At 37.9% G+C, this 21,639-nt stretch overlaps 1 long non-coding RNA gene across 1 annotated transcript in view; it reads left to right on the forward strand.

The window, feature by feature from the left end:
• LOC140227485 (uncharacterized) overlaps positions 1-21,252 on the forward strand; it is a 45,449-nt gene extending 24,197 nt beyond the window's left edge. The window contains exons 2-3 of the long non-coding RNA XR_011901051.1: positions 20,162-20,276; positions 21,163-21,252. This is a non-coding gene — a long non-coding RNA (uncharacterized lncRNA). The remainder of the gene's footprint in view (positions 1-20,161; positions 20,277-21,162) is intronic.
• Positions 21,253-21,639: the final 387 nt, after the last annotated feature.

Consider the following 21,639-nt stretch of genomic DNA (forward strand, 5'->3'; position numbering starts at 1 on the left):
AAAAATCAAATTTTTGATATCAAGAATTCAATTTGTGATATCAAGAATTAAATTTGTGATATCACAAATTCCCGTAAGTGTAGCACATGAACGTAATTTGTGATATCAAGAAATCGAATTTGTGATATCACGAAATCCATTCTTGATATCACAAATTCAATTTGTGATATCAGAAATTCGAATTTGTGATATCTAAAATTCAATTTCAGATATCACTAAATGAATTTGTGATATCAAAAATTCGAATTCTTGATATCAAAAAAAGGTTTCACGTGAAAAACCAATGGTAATTCGTGATATCACAAAATGATTTTTTGATATCACAAATTCGAATTTGTGATATCACGAATAAATTTGTGATATCACTAATTTGAATTTGTGATATCAAGAATTCTTATTTGTGATATCACAAATGCGAATTTCTGATATCACAAATTCCATTTTGTGATATCACGAATTGAATTATTGATATCACAAAATCGAATTTGTGATATCAGTTTCACAGGGAATTCGAGAGTTAGTTTTGAGCTGAAATTCAACTGTGAATTCCAGCGTTAGTTGAGCGCAGAAATACACGGGGAATTCGAGCGTTAGTTCAGTGCAGTAAATCCCTGTGAATTCGAGCGTTAGTTGAGCGCAGAAATACAAAGTGAATTCGAGCGTTAGTTTTGCGCTGAAATTCAACTCTGGATTCGAGCGTTAGTTGAGCGCAGAAATACACAGGGAATTCGAGCGTTAGCTCAGTGCAGTAAATCCCTGTGAATTCGAGCGTTAGTTGAGCGCAGAAATACAAAGTGAATTCGAGCTTTAGTTTTGCGCTGAAATTCAACTGTGAATTCGAGCGTTAGTTGAGCGCAGAAATACAGAGGGATTTCGAGCGTTAGTTCAGTGCAGTAAATCCATGTGAATTCGAGCGTTAGTTGAGCGCAGAAATACAAAGTGAATTCGAGAATTAGTTTTGCGCTGAAATTCAACTGTGAATTCGAGCGTTAGTTGAGCGCAGAAATACACAGGGATTTCGAGCGTTAGTTCAGTGCAGAAAATCGCTGTGAATTCGAGCATTAGTTTAGCGCAGAAATACAAAGTGAATTCGAGCGTTAGTTGAGCGCTGAAATACACAGGGAGTTCGAGCGTCAGTTTAGTGCAGAAAATCGCTGTGAATTCGAGCATTAGTTTAGGGCAGAAATACAAAGGGAATTCGAGCGTTAGTTTTGCCCTGGAATTCAACTGTGAATTCGAGCGGTTTTGTTTGTTGTTTGTTTTTTTAGCGCAGAAATACACAGGCAATTGGAACATTACTTTATTCCCTAAATGATCGTCAAGGTATATTCGATGAATTATTGATACAAATCAATTGTTTTGCAACATGTTATCATGAATTCAATGATACTATATGTTCACTTAGGGCCTACATTAATTCATCGTTTTGGTCCTCAAATTGTCATCTATTACCACATTATTGTTAATTATGATACATTTTTCATGTGGTAATCCCCTTTACAATAAGACTCTTCCACCAAATCGATGATAATTATGTATGGTTGTATGTGTATGTGTGTTATAAAAGCATATACCATGATTGTGTTTGTATTGCGGAGGACCGACCGAGGGCAATCAACCCTCTGGTCTGTGTATGTCAGCAGCGGAGAATAAGAGAGAGAGACTGTGAGTCATGCGGGGTGCGAGAGGGAGTCGTAAACTTGCCAATTTAATGTCCACCACTGGTGTCGGCTGGTGGTCACATAAAGCAACGTGTTTCTCCTAAAGACATTTTCTCACTCCTCAAAATCAGTCCTCCGGAACAAAGGGGTGTAACCATTAAGACCGACAGTGTTGGGTGTACAGTTTGCCTGCCCCAATATGTTTATGATTTTGTAAAATAATTTAAAGTGTAATCATATAGGCAAGTTTATTCAAGAACCAAAACGGGGGAGAACAAAACTGGAATGCACAAGCCCAAAAGTCTTCAGACCAGATCAAGAAGAGTGAAGATATCCAGATCTTATGAGGAGTTTATGCAGCAGTATGCATGGCAAACAAACAGTTAGAATTTGTAGTAAGAAAAAAGCAGTGGTACGAAGGACTTCAATTTTGTTAATATGCGCAATGAGAAATCTCTCTTATTAACTCGGAGGAGTAACAGGGGGAGGTCGGGAGAGAGTATCTTTCACATGACAGAGTAAAGAGAAACGCAAACAAAAGTTGTAAGTCAACCAGTCTCTGCCAAATCAGTGGCGAGAAATGGAGAAAAAAAAATAATATAATAATGACTTTGAAGTAATTGACAACATATCAATAATGGCATTTTAGATATGTTGCTAAACGATTTAATTTCATCGATTCTCTTAAAACCAATTCCTAATCACTTTAAATGAAGACGAGTTGCCTAAACTCTTCATTTAGGTTTTTTTTTTTTTTTGTAACTATCGTTATATACTATGAAAAGATAACACCTGAAATTCCATAGGAATATCTGCGCTAAACTAATGCTCGAATTCACAGTGTATTTCTGCGCTCAACTAACGCTCAAATTCATTGTTGAATTTCTGCGCAAAACTAATGCTCAAATTCCCTGTGTATTTCTGCGCTCAACTAACGCTCGAATTCATAGTTGGATTTCCGCGCAAAACTAATGCTCGAATTCCCTGTGTATTTCTGCGCTCAACTAACGCTGGAATTCACAGTTGAATTTCAGCGCAAAACTAATGCTCGAATTCCGTGTGTATTTCTGCGCTCAACTAACGCTCGAATTCACAGCTGAATTTCAGCGCAAAACTAATGCTCGAATTCCCTGTGTATTTCTGCGCTCAACTAACGCTCGAATTCACAGTTGAATTTCAGCGCAAAACTAATGCTCGAATTCCGTGTGTATTTCTGCGCTCAACTAACGCTCAAATTCCTGTTGGTTTTCTGCACTGAACTAAAGCTCGAATTCCCTGTGTATTTCTGCCCTCAACAAACGCTAGAATTTACGGTTGAATTTCAGCGCAAAACTAATGCTCGAAATCAAATAATTTCTTTGCGAAAGATATGTGCTGAAATTCCATGTGAATTAATGATATCACAAATTGGAATTAGTGATATCACAAAATGTATTTCTTGATATCAAGAATGTGAATTCGTGATATCTCGAATTGAATTCGTGATATCACGAATTGAATTTTTGATATCACTAATTCGATTTCGTGATATCAAAAATTGGTTTTACGTGATAAACCAATGGGTATTTGTGATATCAAAAATTGAATTCGTGATATCAGAAATTCGAATTTTTGATATCACGAAAGGGAATTCGTGATATCAGAAAATCTTTTTAAAAAGTAATATGGCTTGCCATAAGGGAGAGAGATCAAAGAGGGTGGGGGAGAAATATGATGGTCTTCTAAATTCTTTTTGATGGATGGTAATCCGATCACACTTTAGCAATCGAAATATAATGTTACATCCGGTCAGGTTTGCCTATCTATGTTATGGCAATATCGTTTTAGATTGTATATACGGGCAAAATATCTGTATCTGTTGGTACCACCTGAGATGGCAAAACCTTTTTGGTGTCAGTTTGTTTGTCGGGCAGAGATATGCTTATCAAGCTATGATAGCATTTCCAAATGAGTAGCTTAGTCATAAAAAATGATTTTTTAAAACCAATTTGGTCTCGTTTTTATATCCCTATACTTCTGAATCGAAACTAACCGCTATACAAAGAAAAGCACTGTCTTCCTTATGTCCACAGGTGTTCTGTTGTAAACGCGATTCGCTTAGTCTTTATTCAAGGCAGCGAAGGGAATATCCAAAGGGTATTGATGTCCACAGCTGTCACGCGGTGCGCTTAGTCTTTATCTGGACCAATGTACCGTTATCATATCTAAAGTTCCTCATAAAAGGGATCATCTATACTATTTTTATACTACCCTCTAAACAAATAAATCAATTTTAAACGAAAATCACTCTGTTTATTTACAATATTATTCATTATAATGTATTGTAGTGTACCGGTACATTGTTTTTGCATTATCCTTTTTTGTTGGATGAAAATAAAGCGACATCGGTGTGGTGTTAGCGTTTTCACACTTGCGTTTTTGCCGGAAAATGATAAATAATTGCAAAATACGGTAAAATTCAAGAGGAATCTTTTTTTTTTTTTTTGGTTGTTGTTGTTGTTTTCAGATAAAAGGATATACACTGTATCATAAGCTTTGGATATTCCCTTCGCCGTCTAGAATGAAGACTAAGCGCACCGCGTTTACAGCAGAATACTTGTGAACATACCATAGAGCTGCATTTTGCAGCTCTACGGAACATACAGAGAACAGCGCTCCTCTTTGTATAGCGGTTAGTTTCGATTCAGAAGTATAGGGATATAACAACGAGACCAAATTGGTTAAAAATTCATTTATTATGACTAAGCTACTCATTTGGAAATGCTGTCATAGCTTGACAAGCATATCTATGCCCGACAAACAAAATGACACCAAAAAGGTTTTGCCACCTCAGGTGGTACCAATATCTGGCCTGGCCCATGGACTATTAGAATGCCAATCGAGAACTTACTTTCGTCTCTATATGAGAGAGTGGTTTTGTTTTTGTTTGTTTGTTTTTTTCAAACAGAGTCGAAGGTGAGCATTTCCGAGTTCGTCAGAGAAGTGCACTCAATTTAGCAACAAATGGATTGCCACCTGGAAGATGAAGAAGTCGGCATGACCATGGAAGAATGGTGAACACGTGCCACACAGGCTTAAAGGCTTAACATCGATACAACACTTCAGAAAATAACGAAAAGACAACATGCTTGTTGAAATTAAAACATTTCTCCCGACATTCTGTGATCTCTCATAGCAAACGGCTACTTCCCATGAAATTATCTTCTCTTCTGTCAAGAGTGTAAATCAATATTTATTTCATTGTGTGTATCAATCATCCCCCGATAAAAGGCAGAAAATAAAGTACTTTTCTCATTCACTATGCATAATTTATAAAGCAAACAAGCATTTGCTGCAATCGTTTATGAATATGAAAATGCGGCAACGCGATTTCATGAACTTCATATAATTCGAATGAAAACATGTACCTAAATTCAGAGATAGAAAGAAGACACATGCACAATAAGTGCTTAAACCACTTTAGTAATAGCGATAAAACATTATTTACATCAGTTAAAAAGAAGTTAATTTCGTACTTTTACTGCTCGAAATACCTTACTCTCAAGAAGTCGAGTGTTACACAAGGGCTCCATAATCACATCTCGGTCTTTCGCAGAATTGAATAAGCGCTTTGCAAATTTTGACCGCTTTCTACAAATTTGAATAAAAAATAGATACTTTTGCATAAGTTGTCATATCCGATTGACTGAAAATGGATTGAACTACAACCACTCGCGTATGGCTAATATCCTTGCAACTCAATGATTGCAAAATCATTTAGACTTATAAACTTACGAAACAAATGAACTAAAGACCCAGATTTCTAAACATTTTGAATAATTTATCGAGCGACTGCGGCTGAAAAGAAGCATATTATAAAGAATTCATACAAAAATATAGAAACAGACTACACAGACGAAATCACTATTGTCACTTTCAACGTAATATGGGATATAATTTTATCTAATATACTTTTTTTAACTGTTGCAGATATCAAATACCGATCGTTATTTTCATAGACAATTTCTCCAAATGCTAGAAGCGTATGAGAGAAAATTTGTGCGATGTGTCTTGTTTATTCGCTTTATTGCAGCGTATTTCGTTGTATTTTAATTTCTATAATAGATAAATGTTTGGAACTTGCACATGAGAACTTGCACATTCGATTCCCAACAACCATAAAGTTATGGTTACGTAATACATCCGAAGCACGTCACTAACATCCATTCTATATGGACCGGTACAGAAAAAAAAAGAGACTGCCAGTAATTGACCTATGACCTTCTCTATTATGCTCTTAATCCCCTGCCCTTTTAGATTGCGTCAAAGAGAGGGTCTATCTAGGAGTGTTTTTGTATCTGCATCCAGTCTATTCATATAGATACAATGTAACCTGATACTCAAATTGCCAGCAGCTCTATTCAAAATATTTTCGCCCAAAACAAGTGCACATGTGACGCTGTGTTACGCCATAATGAATATACGACTTCGATGAAGTAGCACAATCGACGGCGTTGTTTGTATGCCATACATCCTGTACTAGGTTTGTTCCGGGCCAAGTTGTCTTTTTTTTTACGATTTTATAACATAATCAGAATATTATTCATGACGGTAAAACCCTTCAAACAACTATAAGTAACATTGCTGTCATGATAACACACAAAAACAAAAACATCAACACAACATGCAGGGACACGCTAAAGATTTTACTTTTGACTTTATGCAATTTGCCGAGTTTTGGTAAATCCCAGGATTCGGCAGCAGAAGAAGGCCAACATTTCATGCCAGTATGGTAAGCAGGTCGCCGTGCTGAGATGGCTTTCATAGAAAATCCGTAACATTACTGATATATACGACGTAGTATGCCACAATTCTTTATCATGTAATTGTGTGCTAATAAGGTAGGTGCGTGCACACAATGCTCTTGACCGCCGCACGAACGTTTTTCACTCGAGTGTGGCAATTTGCATAACGATGCAAATGAGATCGCGAGAGCGTGCGGATAGTTGCTCGTCATTGGTTAGTTTCCCAACCGTTGCAAAGGTCTGAATGTCGTGAAAATTTCACTCATGTTTGCCGATATTTTGCTTGTTTATAGACATGATGTATGACCAATCATCACAAAATGTACACAGATGGCAACTTTGATGTATGTAGTCCCAGAAAATATAATTCATTTTTAACATAGGCATCGAATTGTTGGTGAAATTCTAAGTTTAAAAAAGCGTTTTCTTTCACTCGCTCAGCCCGAGTATACTCGGGTCTAGTCCACAGCCTGGAAAACGTCAGCCCGAGTATACTCGAGACACAAACGGGTTAAGAAAGAATGATGGGTTGTTGTTGTTGTTTTAGGTTTAATGGCAATTAGTCATAATTTTGACTATTTTTGCCAGACTATATAATATCTATATTTCCCTATGATTCAATCATTAATATTCATTTAAAAAAGATTAAATTCTATCATTATATATCCATATTTCTTTTATTTCCAACCATATACATTATGTATGATATATATATATATATATATATATATATATATATATATATATATATATTACACACATTTATTGTCATCCTCACTCAGTCAAAATGATTTGAATTACGCTGTTGTGGTATATACAGCTAGGGTGCCAGTTTTCGTAACTGCGACTGGCAGCCCCACACGCACAGCGTAGATGCGTATGGGGCAGCGTAGATGCGTATGAGGCTGCTGGTCGTAGTTACAGTTTTCGGCACTTCAGCACATTTCCTTGTTTACGCGTTACCATAAATACTGCACCGTTTTAGCTCGGAATTTCGATATGAAATTGAACTATTTAAAAGGCCAATATTAATGATAACAAGTTCGGCCTATGTTCAAGCTAACAACCTGTTTCTTTCACGGGACGAAACAATACAACAGTCCTGCTTAGCGACGGCGTTTACGCTCAATCGCACGCACTACCGTATACGACGATAGCTTGGATGAGTAAGATAATGACCCAATCGCAGGACAGGTCTATCATTAATTATTCTAACCAATACGGCAGCCCGAATGTAAACTGAAGTGCGTTTGTGTCCGTGCCGCTGCCGCCGCATGAATGAGTCGGTAAGCGTCGTGTGTCGGCTGCGGTGACTTAGTTGCCGCAAGTTTTTAACTCACAAACAATAGGAAACAGTAGAAAGAAAGGCACGCAATGCGTATTACAACAAGCGTCTTTTAGCGAGGGCCTTGATCGCTTCCATTCTCCTCCCATGTTGTTGTCAATGGAAACTAAAGGAGATGCGTTTAGCAAGTACCAATACCTATAGTCCATGGGCCAAGAGCCGAAAAATGGGTTGTTAGTACCACTCGAGGTGGCAAAACCTTTTTGGTGTCATTTTGTTTGTCAGACATAGATACGCTTATCAAGCTATGATAGCATTTTCAAATGAGTAGCTTAGTCATAATAAATGAATTTTTAACCAATTTGGTCTCGTTTTTAAATCCCTATACTTCTGAATCGAAACTAACGCTATACAAAGAAGAGCACTGCCTTCTGTATGTCCACAGGTGTTCTGTTGTAAACGCGGTGCGCTTAGTCTTTATTCAAGGCAGCAAAGGGAATATCTAAAGGGTTATGATGTCCACAGCTGTCACGCGGTGCGCTTAGTCTTTGTCTAGAACAATGTACCGTTATCATATCTAAAGTTCCTAATAAAAGGGATTATCTATACTGTTTTTATACCACCCTCTCAACAAATACATCAGTTATAAACAAAAATCACTCTGTTCATTTACAACATTATTAACTATAATGTATTGTAGTGTACCGGTACATTGTTTTTGCATAATCTTTCATTGTTGAATGGAAATAAAGCGACATTGGCATGGTATTAGCTTTTTCACCGTTGCGTTTTCAGCGGAAAATGATAAATAGTTGAAAAATACGCTAAAATCGACGAGAAATTGCTTTGTTGTTGTTGTTTGTTTTAGATAAAGGGATATACACTGTATTATAAGCTTTGGATATTCCCTTCGCCGTCTTGAATATTAGACTAAGCGCCGTGGACATCATAACCCTTGGATATTCCCTTCGCTGCCTTGAAAAAAGACTAAGCGCACCGCGTTTACAACAGAACACAATCATGTGAACATACCGAAGACAGCGCTCTTCTTTTTATAGCGGTTGGTCTCGATTCAGAAGTAGAGGGATATAACAACGAGACCAAATTGGTTTAAAATTCATTTACTTTGATTAAGCTACTCATTTGGAAATGCTATCAAAGCTTGATAGGCATATCTATGCCCGACAAACAAAATGACACCAAAAAGGTATTGCCACCTCAGATGGTACCAATATCTGGCCTGGCCCATGGACTACTAGAGTGAATAGAACCTGAGAACCCATTGTAGGCGGGGATTCAAAAGACAGCATCAGTAGAGAAAGTTAATGAAGTTAATTAACGATAGTCGTCTTTTCAGATCGTGTTCTTTGTGTGTACTAAAAGCCCTCTAATAATGCACATGGTCGTAATGTTGCAGAGCATCAACGACTGCTTTCGTGCCTGCTCTGCTGCAGCTGTATACAGCCGTAACATTCTGACTTCCCGCCATATTAGGCACATTTCCCTTACAGGCGTTGCGTCCACATTATTTATCGCTTTTATCGCGCTTGCCAAAGCTGCACATAATTTATACTATACGTATCAGAAGCAAATGTTGATGTATAGGTCTGACAGCTTCATGTTTTTTTTTTTTTATAATTATGATTGTATCATACTGATTTCAAATTATAGTACTTCTTATTCTCGGTCACTTTTGTGATACCATAGCATATAAAGAACCATTAACTTGTAGCCTAAACCTATCTTGATTTATTTATTTATTTATTTATTTATTTATTTACAGAACACCACATTTACAGTTGTAATCTTTCTGCATTTGAGAAGTTGAGTATAGACCGATAATCATATTTACAATTATATTCGGAATTAATACTTGAAAGGCCGTCCTCGTTTCGTTTTGTATTCACAAATCTTATACTGAAATAAGTGATTGCTTGATTACTTTCGGGTAAAGGAACCACCGGAAAAGGAACGCATTTATCTGTTTATTTTTTTTTTCTTAACGAACCTAAGCTAATAGCGAACCATATAAATTTTGTGATCTACGAACCTTCAGAGTAATCAATAACCCCCCCCCCCCAACAGAAGGAAGCATTTCATTGTCATACGTTGTCAATAGTGATAAAAGACCAGTTTTTATTTCGTAGTGCGTCTCAGTACTCCTGTGTTTATTTTTAAGGATGTGGCTTCTCTTTATGATTGCGATTGATGTTCAACTATTTCTTTCCCGTAAGCTTTAAAAATAAGAAGCTAAAATTCAGGTGGGGAGACGAGTTTTCTTCCATAAGATACAATCATTAAGACATACATTTATTCCCAAAAGTTGTGTGATTGCTTATGCGCTAAAGAATTTGGTCCATTACATGTATCAGGCACTAAACAAAACGGTTGAAAGCTGATGAAAATTGAACTTCGTTTTCTTTCTTCTTTTTTTTTGTGTGTAATTTCATTTCCATTTCAAGCGGGGATAGACGACTAGAAATTAGTTTGTCTATACTGGTGGGAGACATTAGTGTTCCAGTACATACTCCGCATTTAAACAGTTGTCATATTTTCGTAGTCATAATCAGATAATGGACACGTGATATATTATAAAAATGAAAATACAAAACAACGAACACGTCATATTATGTACAAACATTATTAGCTTCAATGAATTATACTTACCTGAAATATTCTGCATAAAGAAAAAAAAAAACACGCGTGCCAATTAAACAATATCAAATTCAACAATATCATAGAATTAAACGAACACACAGCGATATCATGCACGGCAGATCAAATCAAGTTCAGTTGGTGAGAAAGCTAATTGAAGTTATAAAGTTGACTTATTTACGTTTTCCTTTCTATTTATGAAAACAGAATTACATTATATATCTGTTGACGCGGATTGTCTCTGTTGCAAACTATTGCCAAAGATAGCATTGTTAATCTTCTGAGCAAATCTGAATCCTTAAAGTACTGTACTTTTTGCTTGGTAATGTAATAACCCATATAACGTTATAAAGGACTCGCAAATTTAAAGTTTCAAACCGAATACTAAAACATTACATTGTACAGGGTCTATTTCAAAAAAAAAAAATCATTTTGAATGTGTTGTGTTAGGATTTAATAGCATCTATCTGCCTTTTATTTTCCGTATGTAAAGCGCACAAAAACGTAACCGACATTACCGAATACAGTGGAATGCCTTGTACGGCGTGATATTATCATTAGAAGTATATCCCATTCCTTTTCCTTTTCTTTGCTTGAAGCAGTAGTCAAACCATGTGTCATTTTCGAAGCGACATCACTTGGGAATTAGAATGTATGAAGATGATCGTTACTCGTGTATTTCGCGCTATTATTATAGCATTTGCATTTTCCAACTGTTATTGACAGTATTTTGTTACTGTATGCTTACGATTACGAATGTCGATTATGAATTCAAAAGACTAGTTCATCAATCGAACTATAAAGGTAATAGTTGTGTTGAAAGTAGTTCGGTACAAGTTCAAAACGCAATCGAAGTCATCGTCACAGGGTGAACTAATAGCTCTAAAATACTTGTTTAGGCCGTAAAGATTGCCGGATGCAATCTTTGTAGAAAGTTTTGACTATTAGCGTTCTCCCAATGGTTATGATCTTTTCCCCTATTTCGAAAGTGCCAAATCTCAATTTGAATGCTGTAACTCTTACACATCCTTGAGTGATGTGAGACATTCAAGATGGCCTCAGATATGGCCGCCAAAATCTGATATTCCCTTTTCCTCATAAATGGTGAAAAAGTGAAAAAAAAAAAGTTAATTAGACCTAATTCGTAAGTGTTGATTCCCTATGATGAAAGATACGAAAGACCTGATAGTTTCACCCTTTATGTCATGAGTACTGAATCTGAATCTGGATGGTGTTATTCTTGCGCCTCTAAGACTTTTTAGATATTCAACGTGGAGGGAAATGTTTCTTCCTTTTCTAATTTTTTTTCCTGAACAATAGAAAATGAATTGATGCTCCAACCCTTTCTCAAGCCGAATGCTAAATCCGAACCTGGATAAAGCAAATCTTGCATCATGAGGCCTTTGAGGCATCCGACATGGCGGCCACAAAATTGACATTCCAATATAAGTATTTTCCTATAAGGGTGAATAAATTCAGCTCAGTTCAGCTCAATTCTTGTTCATATTATTCATTTTCTCAAAGAAATTACAAAATAATTGACAGCAATACAGCAAGTAAAAATGCAAAATATATGCAACCATATCCTTGGTTTAAAGAGAGAGAGAGAGAGAGAGAGAGAGAGAAGAAGAAAAAATAACAGAACATACCGAACACAAATGGCGATATCATGATGTAAAGTTGTCCCAACGGAATGAAAAAAATATAATGGGGCCTTTACATAAATACTCTAACGCTTGTAAAACTGCCGGTCGCAGTTCCTAATTTTGTTGACAAAGCAGATAATGGAATTGGAAACCACTATCATTTGTGACCGTGCATCACAAAACGAACACAAAGTCGCACCCCTTGATTTTACGTGAGGACACACACACACACACACACACACACAAATGTTGAAATCTTGAGTTTTTAATATTTTCTGAAAGAGCTAGATTTCTTCTCCATCATTCATTAAGTTTGGGATCTTAACATGAATGGGAAAGTGTGTTTGTAGCAGTTTTTCTGCATCTCATGGGGGGGGGGCAATAGAATGATCAGGTAAATCTTAGAGTTCCCTTTTCATTTCTTGAAATCCTTTACACACTCTTCACTTTAAAGTCAAATAACTTTTGAAAGGATAGCTCTGCTGCTTTGAAAGTTAGCATTTTATCATGGACGGAATGTGTTGATAAACCCTGCTGAATTTCAATTTAATCTGGTGATCCCTTCATTTTTTCCCCGGTGGTTTACTTCCTGTTCTTTTTTTTTTATTTCCCTTTTATTGCACAGCTCCCACGGCTTGGTAAAGATTAAGCGCTTGAATAGACCCTGCACTTCAGAGCCTCTTTTCTCAGTTCACACATTTACAGATTGTGTGCTTTCTTTCTAGTAGTTAGATAGGTTGGGGGAGTCCATTTGAGTTGAATCATACATCATTTTAAAGCTAAGAGTCTGCTCTTTAAGAATCTGCCCTCAACGAAAAACATATACATGTATCTGGCGACTCTTTGTTCGTTTTGTGATGCAGGGTCACATTTCATGACTTCACCAAGGCCTTCGATACAATTGATTAGAACGTTTAATTTCAGTGCACTATGGAATTTGCGCGAAGGCGTTAAGAGTGGTTAAAGAGTTATCCAGTTAACAGAAATCAGTTTATTTCAATAATTGCAGAAAATTCATCATCAAAAAGAAATATTGAGTTTGATGTTCGACAAGGAACTCTTTTAGAGCCATTGTAATTAATAGTAATATATTAATCATGTTTCGTTGCAACTGATTGACAAATTGCCCTACATCGACGTAAATAAGTACTGAATTGATCAGTGTTTTAGTAGTAGCCATGATAAAAAAAAAATCATGGGCGTACATACTCGAGCAGGATTCGAACCTACGACCTCCTGATCACCGGACAGGCGTCATCTCCACTAGACCACCGAGCTTTCGCCCGACAGCAAGTGTTGGTTCTAATCCTTATAGCATGCAGCGGGTACTGCTTTGTTATTCAAATTCATGATTTTCTTCCGTCGAGATGTTTTCATTGCAACTGATTGACAAATTGCCCTACATCGACGTAAATAAGTACTGAATTGATCAGTGTTTTAGTAGTAGCCATGATAAAAAATCATGGGCGTACATACTCGAGCAGGATTCGAACCTACGACCTCCTGATCACCGGACAGGCGTCATCTCCACTAGACCACCGAGCTTTCGCCCGACAGCAAGTGTTGGTTCTAATCCTTATAGCATGCAGCGGGTACTGCTTTGTTATTCAAATTCATGATTTTCTTCCGTCGAGATGTTTTCATTGCAACTGATTGACAAATTGCCCTACGTCGACGTAAATAAGTACTTAATTGATCAGTGTTTTAGTAGTAGCCATGATAAAAAATCATGGGCGTACATACTCGAGCAGGATTCGAACCTACGACCTCCTGATCACCGGACAGGCGTCATCTCCACTAGACCACCGAGCTTTCGCCCGACAGCAAGTGTTGGTTCTAATCCTTATAGCATGCAGCGGGTACTGCTTTGTTATTCAAATTCATGATTTTCTTCCGTCGAGATGTTTTCATTAGCTTTCATTGCAACTGATTGACAAATTGCCCTACATCGACGTAAATAAGTACTGAATTGATCAGTGTTTTAGTAGTAGCCATGATAAAAAATCATGGGCGTACATACTCGAGCAGGATTCGAACCTACGACCTCCTGATCACCGGACAGGCGTCATCTCCACTAGACCACCGATTTTCTTCCGTCGAGATGTTTTCATTGCAACTGATTGACAAATTGCCCTATCATGTTTCTTCTGAATCTGAAGTACTTCCGTTTAAAGATTTTGCCGATGCTACAAATGTATTAGTAGTGACCAAAATGATATGGATGTTCTTGTTCAAAAAGTTGAAAAAAAATAAGGGGGAAAGTGACTTATCGGGTCAGTCAAAATTATACAGCGTTATTTAAAAAAAAAATGAAATGATTAGTTATTTTTCAGCAAAGCTGTGGATTTTTTTATTTCTTTTGTTATTGTTTTGTCCAGAGCGAGTTCTGGAGGATTATAATTTAGAAAGTTTATCTTTGTTCACATTTCTGGATATAATTGCAGATCCAATAAACTATCATCTTGAAAAGTACTTGTTATATTTGTAAAATTATTTCGTTGTGTAGGCGTCATAGACAGATGGAATTTCACTGCGCTCAAAAGTCATCACGTATATTTGTTGTACTCCTCTCTGATATTGCCTTACCTTAATTATGGAATCTTATCTCGGGAAAATACTCATCAGATGCTCCTGAATAGAATCTTATCACTGCAAAAGAAAGCCCTCCGCATTATTTCATATTTTCATATATAAATTCGTGAAATTCTTCCGTCGAGATGTTTTCATTGCAATTGATTGACAAATTGCCCTACATCGACGTAAATGTCCGGTGATCAGGAGGTCGTAGGTTCGAATCCTGCTCGAGTATGTACGTGCATGATTTTGATCATGGCTACTACTAAAACACTGATCAATTCAGTGCTTATTTACCCCGATGTAGGGGCAATCTGTCAATCAGTTGCAATACAAATTTGTTGTTTGCTTCTATAATCCAAAGAAGTTATGGAATGACTTACTTTTACTTATGTTAGAACAACTTAGGATTATGTGTAATAATTATTTACTCCCCGCTATTTTTTTTTTTTTGTATTTCATGTTATGGCACGCCAGAAGGGAATCAAATAATTATGTTCGACACCAACTAAAAAACCATTTCATCAATTTAAATTTCATTCCACAAAAATATGTTCGATAAAATATATATTTCATAAAATATATATTCACACAAAATATATATTTGACAAGAAAATATGAAGGTTTGACCGAAATATATTCGACAAAATATATATTTGACAAAAAATATGTTTCACCAAAAATATATTTCACAAAAATATATTTGATCAAAAATATATTTGACACCAACTATGTTTGATCCAAAATATATTTGACAAAAAATATATTTGACCAAAAATCATATTTGACCAAAATATATTCGACAAAAAATATATATTTCACCAAAAATATATTAGACCCAAGATATATTTGACAAAAAGTGTTTTACACCTATATGGCGTTCTTTACTTACAAGAAATCATTCGATGAACAAAAAACCATTCCATGAACAAAAAATCATTCCATGAAAATAAAAAGTCATTCGATGAAAATACAGCGCAGCGCAAGCTTACACTGCACATGTCGTTGCGTGTACACTGTGGTATGCACCATCAATCTGCAAATTGCATGCGCATGCACATCCGCGCGCGCTTGCTAGCCCGTACCGTGCGGTGAGAGCTAGACGCTCGCGCGTCGGTACGCGCGCTATTATACAAAGCATTAGCGATTTTGATGTCTGTCTCTTCTGAAAGTGGGAGTAGGAATGATCTCGATGGCGTTATGCAAGAGATTCAGCTCCGCCATTGCCAGTGAGATGACGAGCGCGAGATCGATCGGGATCAGGTCGCCCGGTCGTGGACATACTTGGAGACTAAGTTAGCACGAGCAGAGCAACATCAGCGGTAACCGCAGCAGCGACCCCAACACGTTACCTGTACAGCGCCCGGCCGCCCCGCGCGGGGGTTACATCAGCGGCAGCGTTAGCCCGACCAGACGGAGTACGCTGTGCGAATATCCTACGTACAGCGACTGGGCTGTGTATTGACCGATTCTGTGACGCGCTATGTGTATTTTTGGCATGGGCGCAGCCATAGTGGGTGTATCAGCCGACCCCCCCCCCCCCTCCGCACTCCCCCACCCCTCTCCCTACATTAGCACGCGCGCAGAATGAAAAACTGCTTTAGCCAATAGGCGTCTCGTACTGAGTGCGCGAATGCTTGCTTAGTGCTTGGTACAGCGCCCGGCCGCCCCGCGCGGGGGTTACATCAGCGGCAGCGTTAGCCCGACCAGACGGAGTACGCTGTGCGAATATCCTACGTACAGCGACTGGGCTGTGTATTGACCGATTCTGTGACGCGCTATGTGTATTTCTGTCATGGGCGCAGCCATAGTGGGTGTATCAGCCGACCCCCCCCCCCCCCCCTCCGCACTCCCCCACCCCTCTCCCTACATTAGCACGCGCGCAGAATGAAAAACTGCTTTAGCCAATAGGCGTCTCGTACTGAGTGCGCGAATGCTTGCTTAGTGCGCGAACCTTTGTTACAAGTGCGTGTAAACATGTTGCCCCGGGGTGGGGGAGAGCAGGGGGGGGGGGGGTCGGCTGATACACCCACTATGGCTGCGCCCTGTGCCGTAAAATGTCTGCTGCCCTCAATGAACCCGAATCGGTCAATAGTTACGGCAGCGCCTGCCATGACGATCTGGGGTGGTATTCTGTAAGGATCCTAGGACAGCTCTCGCTCCTAAATGCGCGATTGGTATTCTGTAACACCGCGCGTAGGAGGAGAAATAGGATAGTGACGTCAGGGATCCTTATTTCTCTCCCAGTTTAGGATAGGGGCGTAACTTAATATGTTAATTAGATGTAATTAGATGTTAATGAGATCTTAAGAAAAGTGGTATTCTGTAAGCACAAGTAGGATCAAGTTTAGGAGCAAAAGTAAGGATAGCCTCTAGGCAATCTTTCTCTGGCGATTATGCCGGGCTATTGCGTATATAGGCCTGCTGACGACCCACTGTCTCTTATTTTATATGTTCGTGAACAAGAAAATAAATACATGAATCGTTATAACAGAGTTATCTGTTCCTCTCATACTGAGGATTCTAAAACTGCAGTTTATAATGTTCGAAACAGTTGTATTCTTTATCTAGCTGGTATGTGTTTATTTGTGTTTTGTTCGCCATTTTCAATTCAATTCACACTTCATTTTATTCGGCACAAAAGAAATAATAAAAACATTATGTACACAATATAACAACAAAAGCTATTATAATTATAATTAATATTGTAATAATGATAATTATTATTAATATTATCATTGTCATTATTATTGTTATTATTATTATTATTATCATTATCATTATTATTATTATCATTATTACTATTATTGTCATTATTGTTGTTATCATTATTATTATGCTCAACGTCTGCCCGAACGTCATGCGGACGCAGTGCAAGTAGCCTACCTTTGCCGCCCACATAACGTGACCCTCGAAGTCGTTGCTATGAAGATCTAGTAACCAAAGAAAAAGAAACGTATGCAGTGTGCTTCTAGGTCGCGTGAAGAATAAAGCAGGGTCGACTGAACGTTTTAAAAGCGTGGGGTTTCATGAGCTAACAAGAAAAAAAAATAAAAAAAGGTCCTCAGCTCCTCTCACCCTTTCCATTTCTGGGTTTCTTCTGCTGACAAGCGAATTAAAAAAAAAGTCTACATTGGAAAAACATAACCTTACCGCGCTCCGCACACTTCAAGATCTCTATCTATTTCTATTTAATAGTAGTGCCACTTACGCACTTGCGGGTTAAAAAAAAATTGTGGGGGCCCAAAGTGATGACACCTTATGTATTTCTTTGTATGGTGCCCAAAAGGTGTGGGGGCCTGAGCCCCCATACGGCCCCCACGGTTCCGCCGGCCATGTAAAGTACTAGTAACGCAACGATCCATACGCTCACATTATTGTTAAGACGTACGTAGTGTGTGACGCAACCCGGTGACCTAACAGTCCATGTGCATGGGTTAGCATTTTTTTTTTCAAAATGTAAACTTACGTGTTTATACGGTTACAGCTCGTTATTCCGAAGGTTCGTTATTCCGAAGGCTCTTCCAGTCCGAAGATTCGTTATTCCGAAGGTTCGTTATTCCAAATTTCATTTTCGAATTAACAAATCTTCGGAATAACGAACCTTCGAAATAACGCCACAAATATTCGGATTAACGAACCCCTTTTCATTTTCGGATTAGCGAACCTCTAGGTATGGAGAATTTGTGTGTTTCGGATTAACGAACCTTCGGAATAACGAACCTTTGGAATAGCGAACCTTCGGAATAACGATCAGCACCCGTATACAAGGATATCATGGAGCTATAGTAGCTCCATGTTTATATCTTTGTTTAATCTATCAGTAATCTCCTTTATTTATTCTGTTATCATTGCCCTGCATGTTAGTCTATACTACCATACAGATAGGGGAGAGCTAGCGGGGTGAATTAAGTGGGACAAAAATTGTGATTTGATGAAGGTTCTCGAATAACTTTCTAACATTTAGAATGGAGCACACATGTATCGGACCAAAAGACTTTTGATGCCAGCCATATAACGGGTTGCTACGCTATATTCCTATAAGTCTCATATTTGTGTTATCATTGTTTTTTTTTTCCTGGGAGAAGTGGAACATTGGTTTGGTTTAAGTGGGACAAACAGTAACTATTAGCAAGACATTATTACAGGCATATCGATCATAGAATAATGTGAGCGCATGTGTTGTGTGTGTCTGTGAGTGCATCTATTATTATTATTATTATTATTTATATTTATTTAGGAAAATCTTATATATTTTATAATAACTTTGAATTAAGGGCGAAGTTTGGCATGCAGTGATGATATCCCAGTTTACCCCAACATCCTCCAAAAGTTCAAAATTTGAGCGAATTTCTGCAAAAACCTTAAATGCTAATTAATGGAACTCGTAAGGTCACATCTATTATGGTGGGCTAAGTGCGTGCTAAAGCTTTGATAATCAAAATTGTATTCTTAACTGTAAAATTAGACTGACAATACATTTTAACTCCTCGCACAGTAGAGCTGCGTGAAGCGCATGTTTGAGCAATGTAGATCTTGGGCGCGCATTGCGTAAAATTAGCCAGATGATTGGCTTATAGATACTGCGCCGGGCGTGTCCTGTCTTTCCTCATTAATATTCATTATTCATAAATGACTGTCCTAGGATAGGCTTAGGACAGGCTTACAGAATACCGATTTTGCCTGTCCTAAGGGTATCCTATTTTCTGTCCTACGCGCGCTCCTAGGATCGAAATAAGGATCGCGCTTACAGAATACCACCCCCGGTCTCCAACCCAAATATCAAGCAGGCCAAGGGCAAATAGACCACAGCCTGAGGCTGTAAATAGGCTCAGGCTCAACCACCGGCACCGCACCGGCACTACGGGCTCAGCCTCAGCAACCCCAGGTTGGTAAACTGTCGTAGAGCGACCGATGAGATCTGTATCTGTATGGTTTAGTCAGCAAAATGTCCAGGAAGACACATCCACGCTGACTTGTAGAGGAGCACTACGTGTACAGAGCGCGACCATTGAAATTTGTCTGAGATCTGTCTCTTCTCGTTGCCGTCGGTCATGGGCTTCTTAGAGACAGATTCCGGCGGTAGTAAAATGGTAATGCAGTATTGGCAGTAAGCCAATATCGTATCTAAGAGGCAAGAAGATATACCTCAAATTTCACTCTACCAAATTCCACCAAAATTTCAGGGATTCCTTAGTATCTCATTTCCAGTCACTCACATAAATTTGAATTAAATGAGACATGGGGAAGCATTGAATTCAACGTTGACTTAGTTGTGGTTGTTTCTGCTCGCGCTCACAGCTTACGCTGTCTAATGTTAACGTTACACATTACGGTGGCTTTTAAATAAAGGGGACCATCATAGACATCATAAAAAACAAGGTTATATGCCTTCTAACCTGGAGTAATGTGTAACTCATAATGAAATATAGATTGCTAGTTGTTCCCCCCCCCCCATGAGACTAACAATTAGAGTTACTGTCACACAGGTCAGTATCATTACGACAGCGCGTTGCTGACTGCAGTTATTCACGCGATCACGATTACTCTCCACAGGCATTCATTGTCAGCAGGTAGTTCGCCGTACGTACAGGAGGAAAAGAATATGAAGTTTCCGTGACAACCTGAGGACATACGTTGATGCAGCAGGAAGAGATGATGGATGTGTGAGGTAAGACATCGTGTCCTCATTGCTAGATTCCCACTGGTGTGATATTTTGAATGGAAAGTGCTTCAGTAATATTATACTAATGACAGAGTTAGGAAAATTGACTTTATTTCTTTTTTTTTTCTTCTATGAATGTGATGTTTCTTATGGAAAGTTATGAGATTGAATAAGCTGAATGAACAATTCTCAGAGGATATAGATATGTGATATAAACAGCCATCCCTATCTTTCAACAGAGCAGAATTCTGGATGCCTAATCCAGTCAAGTACTAACTTAGTCAAGTACTTGTACTGTTTGAAAATTGTTGTTCAAATTTTACCTCTTTATTGTTATTTATTTGTGTGTGTGCGTGTGTGTGTGTGTGTGTGTGTTGAAACTAAAGTTTCAAAGATGAAGTTTAGGAAGTCAAGACTTTATGCCCCATTGTGAATGTTTTTTTACTTTTGTGATAAACTTGGAATATAGTGATTTGGTGTGTTTTTTTCAAAGCTAGTAATATTAGGAATAATAAAATAGTGATGGTAGTGATCATAATAAAATTTTCATGATGAATTATCACTGTTGTTATTACTTGAATAATGAAAATGATGTTTCTAGTCATGATTATCATCATCATCATCATCATCATTTATCATTGCTTTCCCCCTTGCAGAATTACAATATATATGCCTCTAAATATATTGTAGGCAAACTGTAATAGCAGTACCTAGAGAAACCTGAAACAAGTACCGGTACATCAATATGGTACTAATTGGAAACATTTCAGTTCATCTTTTCAACATCAAGTTTATTATATGTTGATAAAATTATGTTCCAAAAGGTATACAGTATTTACCCAGTAATGTCGTGCATTGTATTTCTGTTGTTTCCACTAATACACAATGGCAGCTACAGTGTGAGAATGTTTGAGGCCATGAGGGGACCTGTAACTATGCCGTCTACGAGATCTGGGAAACAGAAGAGGACTGGAAGACGTGAGTCACTTTGTGTTGATCTCTATTCGTCGGCGTTTTCACGAACTGACGCTATTTCGATTTTGGTCAAAATTTTCAAAATCGAGATATTGGTACCAAATGAAAGTGCTTTCAAAACTCTACCAAATCCCAAAATTTTAGATCACAAAATTAATTATTCTTAATTTTATCAAAGAAAGAAAAAAACGACGGTACTCGAAATATCGAGAAATTGAGAAAAAGGAGTTTCACGAACCGACGCACGAAAGATACGCCGGTTCGTAAAACCCGAATTGCTACGGTGAAGAGCAATGCGGGTTTTACGAACCGTCGCAGTTGCATTACTTTGAGCTTTGTTCAACTTAATGGCCTAGAATTAGGTTTTGGCCCTAATCCAGACCTCAGAGTGAGA

The sequence above is a fragment of the Diadema setosum genome, chromosome 4, assembly GCF_964275005.1.
Source record: "Diadema setosum chromosome 4, eeDiaSeto1, whole genome shotgun sequence".
NCBI classification, from domain to species: Eukaryota; Metazoa; Echinodermata; class Echinoidea; order Diadematoida; family Diadematidae; genus Diadema; species Diadema setosum.